The sequence below is a fragment of the Tachysurus vachellii genome, chromosome 20 (genome assembly GCF_030014155.1).
Source record: "Tachysurus vachellii isolate PV-2020 chromosome 20, HZAU_Pvac_v1, whole genome shotgun sequence".
Taxonomy (NCBI): domain Eukaryota; kingdom Metazoa; phylum Chordata; class Actinopteri; order Siluriformes; family Bagridae; genus Tachysurus; species Tachysurus vachellii.
In genome coordinates, this window is record NC_083479.1 from 12263568 (window position 1) to 12278883 (window position 15316).

A 15316-nucleotide genomic window follows, 5' to 3' on the forward strand; every position below is an offset into this window, starting at 1 on the left:
TCTCAGACTCTGGCCATGCTGCTGTAGCACAAAGGTGTAGATCTGTATGGCAATCCAAGTCCTGGATAATGTTCCTATTCAAATCCCCGTCAATAAAACCATGATGATACCGGGATGTGGTCACAAGCTATGGCTGCCTTACCCAAACAAAATTGAGCAAATTTGACATCCATTTAAATATCAAAGCAACTGATTGTATTTCAATGGAATCTTAACTCCTCCTGTGTATGGTTATGACTACACATTTGAATCTAAATATTAAATTGAAGACAAGTGCAATTAAGCTTGCATTAGCTCACAGGCCTCGAAAAGGGAAGGCCAGGCTTCTGATTGAAAAAGCAGTACCTTCAGTGCATAAGCCACTATAATAATAGATTCCTAATTAGATTTCTCAAGCTGATATATCTAAGATATCTCAGATATTGTATATATTAGTATAAAATATATTCATTTAAAAGCCTTGGTTTGGCACAGCAGTGAAAAGGTGAGAAAACGTATTACATTGAATTGTAGCTACAGCCTATGCACTGAAGTGCTACCACTTGAACTCAAGGAGCACTTCTGAGACCAAAAGATGTATAATCAGAAAATGACAAATAAGCAAATCTAGTGTTGGCAGTAGTTTAGGATTCTACAAAGCAGAGAATGTAAAAAAAAAAAAAAAAAATTGCTTTTGCCTTCAGGTGTTTGTAAACCTGTGGTGAAAAACTAATAACCGCCACTAAATGCTAAGTTTAGTGCCAAAGTGAGGCGTTCATTCCTCCACATTTCTCTCATCATTTTAAATTCTTCATTTGCCTCTAAAGCTGGGTGTTAATTAAACTTTTATCACAAGATTTTCATCTGTTTTTATTATTGTTATTTCTAAAAGCTTCAGTTGATGGTAATTAGAGTTGCATTCCTAATGCCTAAGTCTTGTGTGAAAAGAAGTCTGTTTTTCTTTCTCTTGCTGCCAGCAACCAATAACTGCGACTAACCACAATATGGTGAAAAGATAGCATGGTTTACTGTATACATTCATTACTTTCCTTATATGCACTCAAAGCTGGTGACATAATTATTATTCTAATAAGGTGTGGTCCCTAATATATTAGGGCTACAAGTAAAGTTTTGTAGCACAAAATAATTAAAATGAGCAAGACTATTATCTATTGAATTAGGTCTTGACTTCAGTCTTCACATGTAATTCATACATAATTATTTAATTCATTCACTCTGCTACTCAGTCACACAATCATTCCTTCATTCATGCATTCATTCATTTATTCATTCAACTTCAGTAAAATCTAGTAGTGGCACTGTGGTTATGAATCGTGGGAACACTGGGGACAGGAATACACCTCATTTGGGGCAGGAGTACACCCCATATGGGATGTCAGTCCAACATACTCATACAGTACCCATACTCTCACTGACACCTAGGGCAATTTATTATAGCCAGTCTGTCTACTAAAAGTTCTTTAGAAGGCTTGGAGGAACCCAGAGAAGCTGGTAGAACCCCATACTAAAACTGAGAGTGTGAAATACCAGACAGAACAGGTTACTTTTTACAATCTTGGAATTATGCATAATGACATATTTCCACATAGATATTCCAATTAGCATGTAACACTTTAAACAGTTCTTCAAAGTAAGTAGATTTGTCTGTTCCAGCCCAATAATAACCTGAATGCCAATTATAGTCATAGGCTCAGGTTATGCATTTCATTTCTGTGACATTGGAATCTATACCACAAACTTTATGCTCTCAATATACTATTCTTGAGACCTAAATACTGCATAATTAATTGCCTTGCCACCTCAACAACTAATCATCATGTAACATAAGCTGTTTGTTTAATCAATAAAATGTTTTGTTAGTTTGCTGCCAACTAGAAATTGTAATAATTTTTTCCCCTCATTATCACCATTGAGGTATTTGGCTTTAATACTGCAGTACATATTTTTTCCTTCGTATAAGCCGGCCTTGCTTTATATATTCTAAATCTACAAACCCAATTTTCTAATAAGGGTCTGATTCTTTTGCATGAAAAAAAAAAAGATTAAGTACTTTAGGTGCAGCAGTTAGTGAGTAGGTTTTCCTACTTATGCTAGCCCTAAACTGATAATGTTCTACTGGGAAATACAGATGGAATAAAAAGAACTCCCAGGAAGAAAACGAAACCTGAGTCCTGAGCATTTCTATTGCAGTGGGAAAAAAAGTTTAACTAATTATAGAGGCTAATTAACCTTATTAGTTTCAAATCGTGTAGGAAGTAATTGAAAGACAGAGCCCAGCAGGTGTTCTATTACCCTCTATTTCTGCCTCTCCTCTTTCCTTGTTTTTATACCTTATTCGTTGGTTCAACCTCCACCCAGATTCACTTCATGTCTCAAGTCCTCTGGGCACAGACTGCAGTGTTCTCTGCCTGCGTGATACAGTAGATGTAGATAGGCACAACGAGTTGCTTTGAAAACTGATGCTAAAGACTGATGCACTGTCCCTTTTTTAAACACAGGTACATGCCAAACTCACAGCCACTCACTCATTCTGAATGAACATGTTTAAGAAAAAAATATCCTATTTATATGATTTAAATAGTCCTACATGTTGTATAAACAGTGGTTAAAAAGTTTATTTTTATTTTTTTATTTAATTGCTTTTGTCATTTTTCATTTTTTGTTTTATTCCCTTTGTGTGTCTCAGCATTCTGTTACTTGTGGTTTTGGATGACCCAGGGTTAACTACTTCAAGTGTGAAAAAGTACTTATTTAGAATATAATGGCTCCAGGAATCGTAAACATGTACTGATAGAGACAGTTCCACACTAAGAAAGGAATGAGATGTGGCATTTATTTACCTCACGATAGGCCTCTCTAGCATATTTCACAGTAATACAGTATACACCAGAGCTGTCGTGTGTCGCACTGCAGAGATATGCAGCATATCACATTTTGTACTTCAGAAGAAGCCACTTACCTTCCATGGCACTGCACAGAATTGCTCTCCAAGGTTTCTAGCAGCCCATTTAGGGCCTCTGTGCACTCACTGATGAGAAGAATTCTGTGAGCTCAACTGCTTTTCTCCATTATACAAACGCAAATGGATAAGATACTACAAGTGTGGGTAGAATGAATGCATGTACTTCTACACAGCTAGGTTTGGACAAAATTTACCCACTTACATTTTCTCACACTGGTTTGCTGGCATACTCCAAGCTCATCTTGGGTTGACAAGATTTTGGTTTTATCCATCATAATTTGGGCCTTTCAAAACAAACATAGACTTTGACAGCATAAAATTGTAGAGACATGAAATAAATATGGAATACCTTAACCCCAGCTGTATGGCCATCTATCATTAATAATAAGTTAGTAAATTCTCAAGCATTAATTATAGACACATATGGTAAAGTATTACAGAAGTGGGATAGGCAGCAATACACAACCACTGAACTCTTTGTTGGTTAACATTGATACATTCTATGTTTAAGTGTATTTTATGCCACATCACTGAAATGAGTATAATTAAATAATATAAAATTATATAAAACATTTAATATATAAAATATATAAATTAACTAACTAATTAACAAAGAAAATAAGATAAGATATAAGATAATAATTCATTCATTCATTCATTGATACAAACAAGAATATAAACAAAAACAAACAAAAAAATGAGCAGATAGATAGATAGAGAGAGAGAGAGAGAGAGAGAGAGAGAGAGAGAGAGAGAGAGAAAAGCATATTTATTCATTTAATCATTTATAATCACATTTAATTTCATTAACTTTCCTTTTTTATACTGTACAATACTCCGAGCCTGCTGAGAGGTTGGAAAGATTCATAACACTTTCGTAGGAAGATTCTGGATAAAGATCAACCTTGTCGTTTAAGTTATTAGAAAGAATGAATCTGAGCTAACAAGATAAAAAGAACAGTTTTGACCTTGGCAATCCAATTAGTCATAAATAGTCATTACTACAAATGCAGATTTATCAAACGTCAAGAAGTCACTTGCATCACAAGCTTCTGATGGGTTTTATCAAATGATGTGACTCATAGAGCATTTTGCTCCCTATCAAAGTTAGCTAATATCCTCTCAGGGAAAATTTGTGGAAAATTGCCCCTAACATCACAAATTATTCTCATCTCATTAGCTATGGAAATGTTGTTATTAAATTGGGTAATCAAAATTAATCTAGAAAATGCAGGGCAATAATGGCACTCATTTGAATATATAAATGTCATCACACAAATATTAATTGCATAATTCATTAGAGAGCTTTGATGGAGTTAAAATGTGTGTGATTTGAAGAACCAGAATGTCAGACACTCGCTGGTGGATCTTAGGTCAAGCAAGACTTACTATGTCAATCCAAAATGTCAAACACACACTGTTGGCTTTTTAGTCAAATGAGTTTCACTGTGACAAGCCAAACAATCTGTGGACAGTAACAAAAGCATGTAATTATTAGCTACTGTACTTAAATATTTCTTTTAATTATTTGTACTTTTTCTATATTTGCAGACATCAAGCTTTTACTCCACTACATTTCTAAGCAAAACACTTAACTTCTACAGCATCTCAATCATTATCTTGTGAAGTAAGAGAAACCCGAGCTGGATAAAATTGCAACTTTAAACTACCATAAATAGACAAAAGATAAATAAAATAAGGTAAATACAATGAATAAAGACTTATTTAACTTCTCAAGTCATCATACTTTATCATACTCTATCATATTTTAGTATTAAGTAAATTCTTAAAATAATGTAAATATTTTTACTGTAGTATGATAGACTTTTGAAGTAGAAGAAGCAGATGTTGAGTCAAGTCAAGTGAAGGAGCTTTTATTGTTATTTAAACCATATATACTGTAACTGTTGCAGTACACAGTGAAATGAGACAACGTTTCTCCAGGATCATGGTGCTACATAAAACAAAGACAGGGCTAAGGACTTAGTAGTCCTAGCCACATAAAGTGCATCTGTACAACCTGGTGCAAACAGTGCAAGACAAGACAAAAAGACAGTGCAGGACAAAAGACTAAAAGAGAGTGCAAGACAAACGACAGTGCAAACAAAAAAGACAAGACATTACACAAAAGACAATTCACAAAAGCAGCACCGCTGTATGTGTAAATACTGTATGTTCAATCAATATTGAGTGTGCAGAAATAGTAGAATGAACACATTCGCAGCAGTTACATGAGGTATTGTGATGTATTGTGCAAAACAGCAATCGAGTAGCATGTTAACAGAGATAGCTGTACTTTTGCTTAACTTTTAAAGTGCTTATCACGTGTATTCATAAATAAACCTGCCCCTTCGACTTCCTTGCTTTATAAAACACAATGTTCTTTCACTACTTTAAGTTTGGACAAAAAAAAAAGCATTACCAACATCACTTTTTGGATTCAGTGACAGTTCTTGTACAACTTTATTAGTGATAAAAAGATTCCATACACAATGTCTTTTCTGTGAATAAGACAATTTTTGACCAGCCAGATGCTTTTATAAGTTGTGAAAGACTGCAGCACTACAGCAGACTCATCACAAATAGGAGCTGATAAATTGAATACGCGCTGTTCGGTGCCTCCAAGGACAGAGAGACTATTCATGATTTAAAGCTAAGAACAGGACAAAGATTCAGTTCATGTTGGGTTTTGTCTTGAAGCTATATAAATAAAACACTGACCTGGACTGTGGTTTTCAAAATGTTGTTTTCAATCCTTGCAAACAATAAAACAACTGTTAAAGACATGGCTCAGAATGTCTCTAATGTACAGTACATCGATTCAGTACACGAATTATGGACGGTACATGTAGAGATGTATGTAGTAAGACTCAATATAAAAGTAAAGCCTACAGTAGCTTTGATTATCAGAAGATTGTACAGTCACCTCAACATCCAGCTGAAATACTACAGTGAATTATTTCTCATATTATTTTTATGCATTAGAAATGTAGGATCAGGCCGTCAGATCTTCTCTGTAGTACTAATCAAAAAACTAGATCAACCTTCTGTATAATATGGGTATAGTATAGATTATATATCATGTAAGTCATGATTATATAACCCAAAACTTGGATTTAAGTCACTTGCCACTTTTACAATGGGACCTGAAGAACATTAGCTAGATAGAGAGTATTTTTTCTTGGTGTACTTTTTCTTGTTATTTAACATAATATACACCTCAGTCTTGATCAAACTTGACGTCATTAATACAGCTTCCCACAGAAGGACATAAACACACAATTAGACACAAAATGATATGAAGTATTTGAGAACACTTCAAACAAATGTACATAACATGAACCATGACTCCCAATGATAGGAGAAATTTGCGAAGGATGAAAGTAAATCTAGAACAGATTTAACAAACATTTTGTGCAGTTTCAACCTCAACCTCAATCAAATGCACACTTTTTGTTCAGACATTAATATTTATGGTTTCATATACAGCACATGCTCAAATTAGGCAAATCAGGCTAATTATGGCACATCTTATCTGCTAATTAACATTCGAAATCCCCCTTACCTTCCCCAACATCTCACTTTCTTTTGTTGACCTTCTAACACTGTCATGTTCATCTACTGCCCTAATCTGAATACTTACCTTTGCATATGCCCTTGATATAAAAATACATTAATTATTATTTATGCAGAATTCTCTCTTGAATGCAATAATCATAATTACTTGTATTACTCACTAAAATGTAGTTAAAGATTTCTTTTATTGAAGTTTTCCTTTTGGCAAACTTATAACAATGATAAACGGATAACAATAATAATAAAGGTTAGTCACCTTTAAATGAAGGCATGCAGGCTTTTAATTACTGGATTAAATAAATTGAATTTGTGTTCTGTTTAATTCCACATGCCTAACAATTTATTTTTAAATGAAATATTCTCATTATTTTGTCACACTCAAGCAGAGATATTGTAAAAATAAAATATTAAAAAAATGTGAGGAGAATGAGAATGGAATGATCATAAACATACTCCAACGAAACCCAGTTGGCTCGCAGCCTCATCCAACTCTTAAAAATCCAACATTCACAGATTGTTTAGACAAAACGAAAACATCATTTAGAAATGGTATTAGTCTACAGGCTATCACTGAATACTTTACTGAACATAAGAAATTTGAATATGAATGGATATTGCATTAAATAGTTCAATGAAACAGCTGGTGTGATTTTCCCCCTTTAATAAAGCCTTTCATTTTTTCATATTTTCTGAATATTTTCTGCCACATTTTTAAGCATTTAAGTTTAAAACTTACCCCAGCTCCTGACTGGCACGAGAGAATGACCTCCAGGTCACAGATGGCTATGGCATTACCTGGACTTGAATTCACAATCTCCCAATGATGCCACAACCATCCGTGGAACACACTCATGTGCCAATCAGAGAGATACTAGCCAATTGTGGGTGTCTGTGAGCTCATGCATGCAGAAGAGGGTAGATAGTGTCTTATGCTACCCTGTGACTGCATGAACAGCAGTTCAAAATGATGCTTTAAGTCCCTCAATTTTATTTATTTATTTATTTATTTATTTATTTATTTTCATATTCTAACATGGATTGTTAGAATAGTCTGATATCTTCCTCCACGTTCCGTGTCTTACTGAACTGAATATCTGTCTTTCAGTTGAAATAACTAGAATTCTGTAAAAAAAAAAAAAAAAAAACAAAAAAAAAAACAAAAAAAAAAAAAAACACTGTCTCCAAAAAAAAATTTGTTCTAGAATGTTCTGAACCAAAATGATGTTAGCTTATCTCACCACAGTACAACCAAAACTATGTCTCTTAATTGAAGTCGCACATCTGGACATGAACAGAAAATGCTGTAGCCATGAATTAACACTTTCAGGACTGTCAGTGTTGGGTTTAACATGCAAGAACATTATCCCCTACCTGTTCAACTTGGATTCAGACTCAGAATTATAGATCAATTCCGCTAATAAAACTTCATACCACACTAGAATACAGCATAGCAATGCTCAAATATATGACAGGTGGTTCTTGACATCCATGCATTACTCACTATGAAAAGCCATGTCAGTACACAAAAGTTTTGTTAAAGCATGCAAAGGCTTCTCAGTTGAGAAGAATATTTTACAGCCTATTTGGAGAAACCAAGGATCATAGCTACATAGCAGCACAATAAATATCTAGCTGTTGTAACATATCAATGTCACTTTAAATAAATTGCTGCACACCATATTCCATGTACAGCTCATAATGAATTAATTCTAATGTTTATTTTCAGTGCACAGATGTTGAATGCCTTCACACAATTCAATGATCACTTTAATGTCTATGCAGATTAAAGGCACCATTAAATTTAAAATAGACAGACCCACCACTAAGTGCTACTTCTAATTCTGCCTCTACATCTCCTTTGTTTTTTCTCTCTCTCAAGCCATCTGCTTCTCTCTGAACCTCTTGCCACCCCTACCGAAAGCTCCTGCCAGTCATCCACAGCGAATATCCTTCCATGTTTCACTGATTGCCCCAACACACATAAACACACGACATGCTAAACATACTCACCTCTCTCTCTCTCTCTCTCTCTCTCTCTCTCTCTCTCTCTCTCTCTCTCTCGGACACACACACACACACACACACACACACACACACACACACACACACACTGCACACACATTGCTGTGACACAGATGCTATTTAGTCCTTATTGTTTGACTATCACATTATTTGCCATGCTAATCTCCAGTTAAACATGTCACACAACCCAAGCTGATGTTATCACCCCATATAAAACATACTCTTGTGAATGCTGTTTACCAACAGTTGTACATAATTTTCCCATGTGCTTGTTTAAAAACTGATATTCTATTTGTGTCATTAATCATTTTTCTTACCAAGTCTACTGATCAGAGAGTCAGAGAGTCATTACCATATTTATTCTGAAGGGCGAGGCCACTGTTTGTTTGTTTTTTTTTTTTGCAAATTTGCAGTTCACTTCTCTGTCTGAAATTGGCTTGACCAATTAGCTTCATAAAGACAAATCAATTTTCTAGAATAAATAAATATAAACTAACTAAAATTACACAAATGCACTCATCAAGCATACTTGAGAACAAGAATCAGTAAAAAGGATTCAAAATGATAGTTATGCTAGCTAATTCAGGTGTTTTTATTCTTTATTTTTTATTAATAAATTATGGTGTGGCAACCGTGGTGCATTTGAGCAGTTAACAGTTAACACGTGATGATTCTCATCTGCATCTGCACGTGATGATTCTCATCTGATATTTCATTGCAGCAAATTTAATATATTAGTATATATACTTAGTAATATATAATTTAGTATATATATATATATATATATATATATATATATATATATATATATATATATATATATATATATACATATAAGTATTTTATGAAATATAATGTCTGCACATTGTGAACATTAGCACCATTTTGATTTTCCGAAGTGAACGTGTGTTGTAATATATTAAATAATATTTTCTTAATAGAGACAAAACTTGGTGATTGCAGTGATTAAGTGATTAAGTGTGTGATAAAGAACTTGAGTATATTTGCAAGCAATACTTGTAGTAATTGAGGACTCCAAGATAGCTCAGAGTGACTGTAGCCAATTGTGGGCATGTATAGCTCATGTATAAGAAAAGAAAACATTTTATGCATTATGAATTGTGACATCGTTTTGAAGTATTAGTTTCGAAAATGCTTCAAAGAAATAACATTTCTTCCTGTTTTTTCAAAACTTATCGTGCACTTACTTCTAGACAGTTGACAGAATTCTGCAGCATTTTCATCCTTCTCAACTCCTCTAATAGTTAGATGCTTAGATTGTATTCTGCTTCACTTGCAATTTGCTTTGGATGAAAGAATCTGTCAAATAAACAACATGAAAAAAACACTACTAGATGGCATAGTGGTGCAGAGAGTGCTTACTTGCAGCTTACTTCAGAGTTCAGGTTACTGTAAGAAAAGTTTTGTGTGTTGTCCACACGATTTCTTCAGTTGTCTCATTTCCAAAATAAGACGTCTCTCGTTTCATGCAGCTACTTTGGGTTTCAAAACATACTGAATGTAGCACTGACTACTTTGGGTTACTCTAAAATGCACTTACGTGTGTGTGTGTTTGTGTGTGCAAGGTGCCTTGTGATATATATATATACCCTGACCAGCTCCGGTTTCCTCCCCCGGTCCAAAGAAATGCATGGTAGGTTGATTGGCATCTCTGGAAAAATTGTCCATAGTGTGTGATTGCATGAGTGAATGAGAGTGTGTGTGCCCTGCGAAGGGGTGGCACTCCGTCCAGGGTGTATCCTGCCTTGATCCTTGATGCCCGATGATGCCTGAGATAGGCACAGGCCCCACGTGACCCGAGATAGTTCCAATAAGCGGTAGAAAATGAATTAATGAATGAATGAATATACCCTGACCAGGAAAATGCAGTTACTGACAGTTACTGATGATATGACTGAATGAGTTACTTAATTAATGAGCACAGTTTCACTATTTCCTCTTCGGATTCTTCAGCAACGTGACAGTTTCGTGATCTTGATTGAATTTTGTGTGTTCTATAGCGTTCTAGCCAACTCTGTGTGTCCTAATTAATCCCCAATGAACACCCAACTGGAGGGTAGTGTGAGGGCTGTTGAGAGAGCTCTGCTGCACCAGATGAAGGAGTTCTGAAGTGGCAGCAGGGTGGATGTGTCATAGCCATGTGGCCTCCGGAGGCCTCAAGGCCTGTGGTCTCTTTCCTCGCACTGGCCAGTGCTCCTCTGAACCCTCACCAGCAACAAATGCCACGTTGCCTGTCCATGGTTTTGCTCCAGAGCACCAACTCATGCACTCAAACAGCTTGGCCAAAAGGAGGATACTGCCAGCCATGTGGGCTCAAGCCAAATGGCTTCATGGTGTTTGTACTGTGATGGAGAAAGACACTAATACATAGAGACAAATTATATTTTATGTTCATGTTTAGACAAAAGTGATCCTGATAGTTGTCATTTCATCAACAAATACATGACAGTACAATACGAATGATGTTTTATAGTGCAGTTTTAGTTTTGTGCAATTTCTGGTGTGGTTTTACTTAGGATTCAAGACATACTACAAAAATATTTAGCGTGGCATCTATTGCCCATTCAGCTGAATAATTTTGCATCTGAGTCTGTTATGTAATGACTTCCAGAGGTGCTGATTTGCTAAAGAGGATCCTTGAATGAAGCCTACTGTAAGATCAGCACGGGCAGAAGTGAGGTTCAAACTGAAGACAGATAGGTGAAATGCAAATCTGTTACACTTATTCCAAAATACAGGCAGAGGTCAAAATCTGAAGATACAGTGCTACGTATAACTAGAAAAACAGTGAAAACGACTGATGTAAAATTTAGAAACAAGAAAGCTAGGAACCGGGAATATGGAGATACACAGAAACATAGGTTAATATAGCCCAGAGGGGCATGCGCAAATTGGAGAAAAGAAATACCTACAAGATTATTATTGCTTGGCCTTCTCTATCTAGCTCATTTCCTCAGTATGAAGGTGACATACGCTGCCATTTTAATCCCAGGAAACAAAATCTCTTGAGATCCTGCTGAGCTGAACCCACTGTCCTCTGTGGTTTCATCGGCTATAATTTTCCCAATAGCTTCCATTACTTTCCCCAAATTTAACCTAAAAATAAGGCTTAAAAATGTATCCAATTACTTGCAATATATTCCGAAATGCTGCTCAGATTTCTTCACGATTTCTCTTTTCTGTTGGCTCATATTTTATTTTTTATTTTTTCAAAAGATGCTAACAGACATATGGAGGCATTATTTGCTGAGACCGCTGATGGACGCAACCTGAACACTTGAGATCCATTACTGGACTTCAGTGTACAGATACAGTACTTACAGCCACTTGTAGCAGATATCACAAAGAGAGTAAAGATAGAAGGAAGCCTGCAGCTTGAGCATTTCGGAGAATCTGTGTGACTTGTTCAAATGCAGAGTGCTTAATGCATTGTAATTACAGTTCCTAGCCATTCAGAATTGTCTTTGGAAAAATTGTATTGGAGGCATTATCTAAAGCTTTTACCCCTAATAGTGCCAACAGACTGCCTTCTATTAGGTCAAAATCCCTTTTTGCATATAGGCACCACATAGGACAGGCTTTTCATAAAAACCTGTGAATGAAGATAAGGCCTACTTTGTATTTTCGAACTATTCTGTGTATTCTTTTTTTCTCTGTTGTGCTCCCTTGACAATAATGCCCTCTGATCTCAAAATTATTAAGTATATAATCTGTCTGTATTTGGATTTAAACCAGAAGTGTTTGTTCATGCTTTTTCTGTACCGCTTATCCTACACTGGGTTGCAGCGAGCCTGGAGTCTATTCCAGGGAACTGAAGGTGGGGTGACTCTGGACAGAGTTGCAGCCCAGAGTGCACAATTGCTCAAATGCTATGGACAATTTACAAATGCCAGTCATCCTGCAACACATGTCCATGAATTGGTGGAGGAACTCACAATCGCTGTGAGTGTATTGGGCAACCAGGGAGTTGTCTATATCTCTCATAGGTGGATCTCGAACACGAGATGAGGAAAGAGAACAATAGGTTACTTTCATAACCCTGGTTCTCTGAAACATCGAGTGGAGAGATCCACCTATGGGAAGGGCATCCGTTCCTGACCTCTACAGAAGCATCCAATTGCACCAAGTCTGGCTTGACAGACAGGAGCGCGTGCCAAAGGCAACGCCCCTTACCCGAGTGCATAATGCACCTACCTTTCCTCAGTGAGCATAATCGCTTCTCGTGCAGCAAGCGGGGCAAACTTGGTGGATCTCTCCACTCGATGTTTCAGAGAACCGGGGTTACAAATGTAACCTATTGTTCTCTTTCCTCATCTCGTGTTCGAGATCCACCTATGAGAGATATAGACAACTCCCTGGTTGCCCAATACACTCACAGCGAGGCCCTGTAAGCCAGAGGACAGCCAAAAAGGTGGTGCTCGGCACTTCACAAAGCAGCAGACACAACATACTGTGCGGGGTAAACAACCCAGCCAAAGAGAAACAGGACATGTGGCAACATGCATGTTAGAACCCCGCTGATGTCCAACAAGCGAGCTGCCTGCAGGAAAAGAACATGTATATAAACATGTGAATGGACCAACCAGGGCGACAGGAGAGGGGGAGACTATATGCTTGAAACATGCATAACCAGGCCGGGCAGACAGGGTTAAAAGGAGCGCGGGCCTTGTAGCACATGGCTACGAAGAGCCCACACTTAAGACCGCATGAGCCACCGTGGTACGGGTAACATCAAGCCGGTAGTGCCTGACAAAGGTGTGCAGAGAGGACCAGCTCGCAGCAGCACAAATGTCCTGCAGGGGCACTCCCCCAAAGAGAGCCCAAGAAGCAGCCAAGCCTCTAGTGGAGTGAGCTCTGAGGCCACCTGGGGGCTGCACGCCCCTTTCCGCAGAAGAAAAGGGAGGAGGGTGAAAAGCAGAGAGCTCAATCACACCAACAGAGAAGGCTGGAAAGCACTTAGGCATGAAGGCCGGGTTAGGCCTAAGCAAAACCTTATCTCCACAGAGCGAGAATTTGGTGCACGAGGAATGAACCGAGAGCGCATGCAAATCACTGACACGTTTGGCAGAAGCCAAAGCCAGGAGCAGAGCCGTCTTGAAGGACAGCAGCTTGAGGGAGATATCCCCCAGGGGCTCAAATGTCTGTTGGGCCAGCACCTCCAGCACCATGGAGAGATCCCAATCCGGGACCACACTTCTGGTGACCGGCAAGGAGCGGTGCGCGCCCTTCATAAATCTACGGATAAGGGGGTGCTGTCCCACCGTAGTGCCGCCGAAACCGGCGTGACACGCAGCGATAGCCGCCAAGTAGACCTTAATCGTCGAAAAGGTTCTGCCACGTTCGATAAGGTCCTGAAAAAAAACCCAGTATATCAGCAACGGAGCACAGATACGAAACGAGCTGGTGCTCCTCGCACCACTCCTCAAACACACGCCATTTGCAATCATAGAGCGAACTTGTGGAAGAGGCCCTAGCATTCTGAATAGTGGCAATAGCAAGCGGGGGAAGTCCCATAGTGCTTAAATTCGCCCTCTCACGGGCCAGGCCCAGAGAGCCACCCTGTCTGGGTGAGGATGAAAGATTTCCCCGTTCGCTTGGGCCAGGAGGTCCGTGCGCAACGGGAGCTGCCAAGGCTTTGCATATAGCAGAGGTATTATTTCCGCTAGCCAAGGTGCCTTGGGCCACCTGGGAGCTATGAGGATCAGAGACAAACCCTGTACAGCGACCCTGGCCAGAGTCGGAGATATCAGGCAGAGCGGAGGGAAAGCGTAGAGTAGCGCGCTGGGCCATGGATGAGCCAGAGTGTCCACGCCGAGGGGGGCGTCCTCGTCCCGAAGCGAGAAGAACATAGGACAGTGGGCGTTTTCACGTGAGGCGAAGAGATCGACGGCAGCCTGGCCGAACCTCTCCCAAAGCAGCCTCACTATCTGAGGGTGGAGCCGCCACTCTCCGTAGAGCGGGTTCCCCCTTGACAAAAGGTCTGCACCCCTGTTCAAAAAGCCCGGGACGTGAGTCGCCCGTAACGACAGGAAATGCTGTGCACTCCACACCAACAGCCTGTGAGCCAGAGCGTGAAGCTTGGAGGAGCGCATGCCGCCTTGGCGGTTGATATGTGCTACAGCTGTTGTATTGTCGCAGTGCACCAGCACATGATGTCCCCGCAGGCGGGGCAAGAAATGCTTTAGAGCCTTCAACACAGTGAGGAGCTCCAAGTAATTTACATGGGCTGAATGAAGTGAGTCCGGCCAAACACCGTTCACTGATCTGCCCTCTTGAGTGGCTCCCCACCCTGTCAAAGAGGCATCTGTCCTTACCACTTTCCGCAGCATGATCACCCCGAGAGGGGTCCCATGCACGTAAAACTCCGCAGCTCTCCAGTGGCGCAGCGCGGCCATGCACGCGTGCATCACCGTGACATGGCGGCAAAGATCGCACAACGGGCTGAGACGAATTGACAAAATCCACTTCATGAAAGCCCTCATTCTCAGAAGACCCAGAGGCAAGACATGGATAGCCGAAGCCATAAGACCCTGTAATCTGAGACATGTGCGATACTGTATCCGCATTCCTTCCCTGAACTGTGCGAGACAGTTCATGAATGAAGAAATGCGATTCCGTGACAGGCGCGCGCACTGTAACGGAAATCAGCTCCAAGCCCAAGAATATAACTTCCTGAGCGGGAGTGAAATTGCTCTTTGACACATTGACTCTGAAACCGAGCGCAGCGATGTGTGA

The 15316-nt window shown here is 39.0% G+C and overlaps 1 pseudogene; it reads right to left on the reverse strand.

The window, feature by feature from the left end:
- Nucleotides 1-13260: 13260 nt before the first annotated feature.
- LOC132863693 (uncharacterized) lies at nucleotides 13261-14976 on the reverse strand (annotated as a pseudogene).
- Nucleotides 14977-15316: the final 340 nt, after the last annotated feature.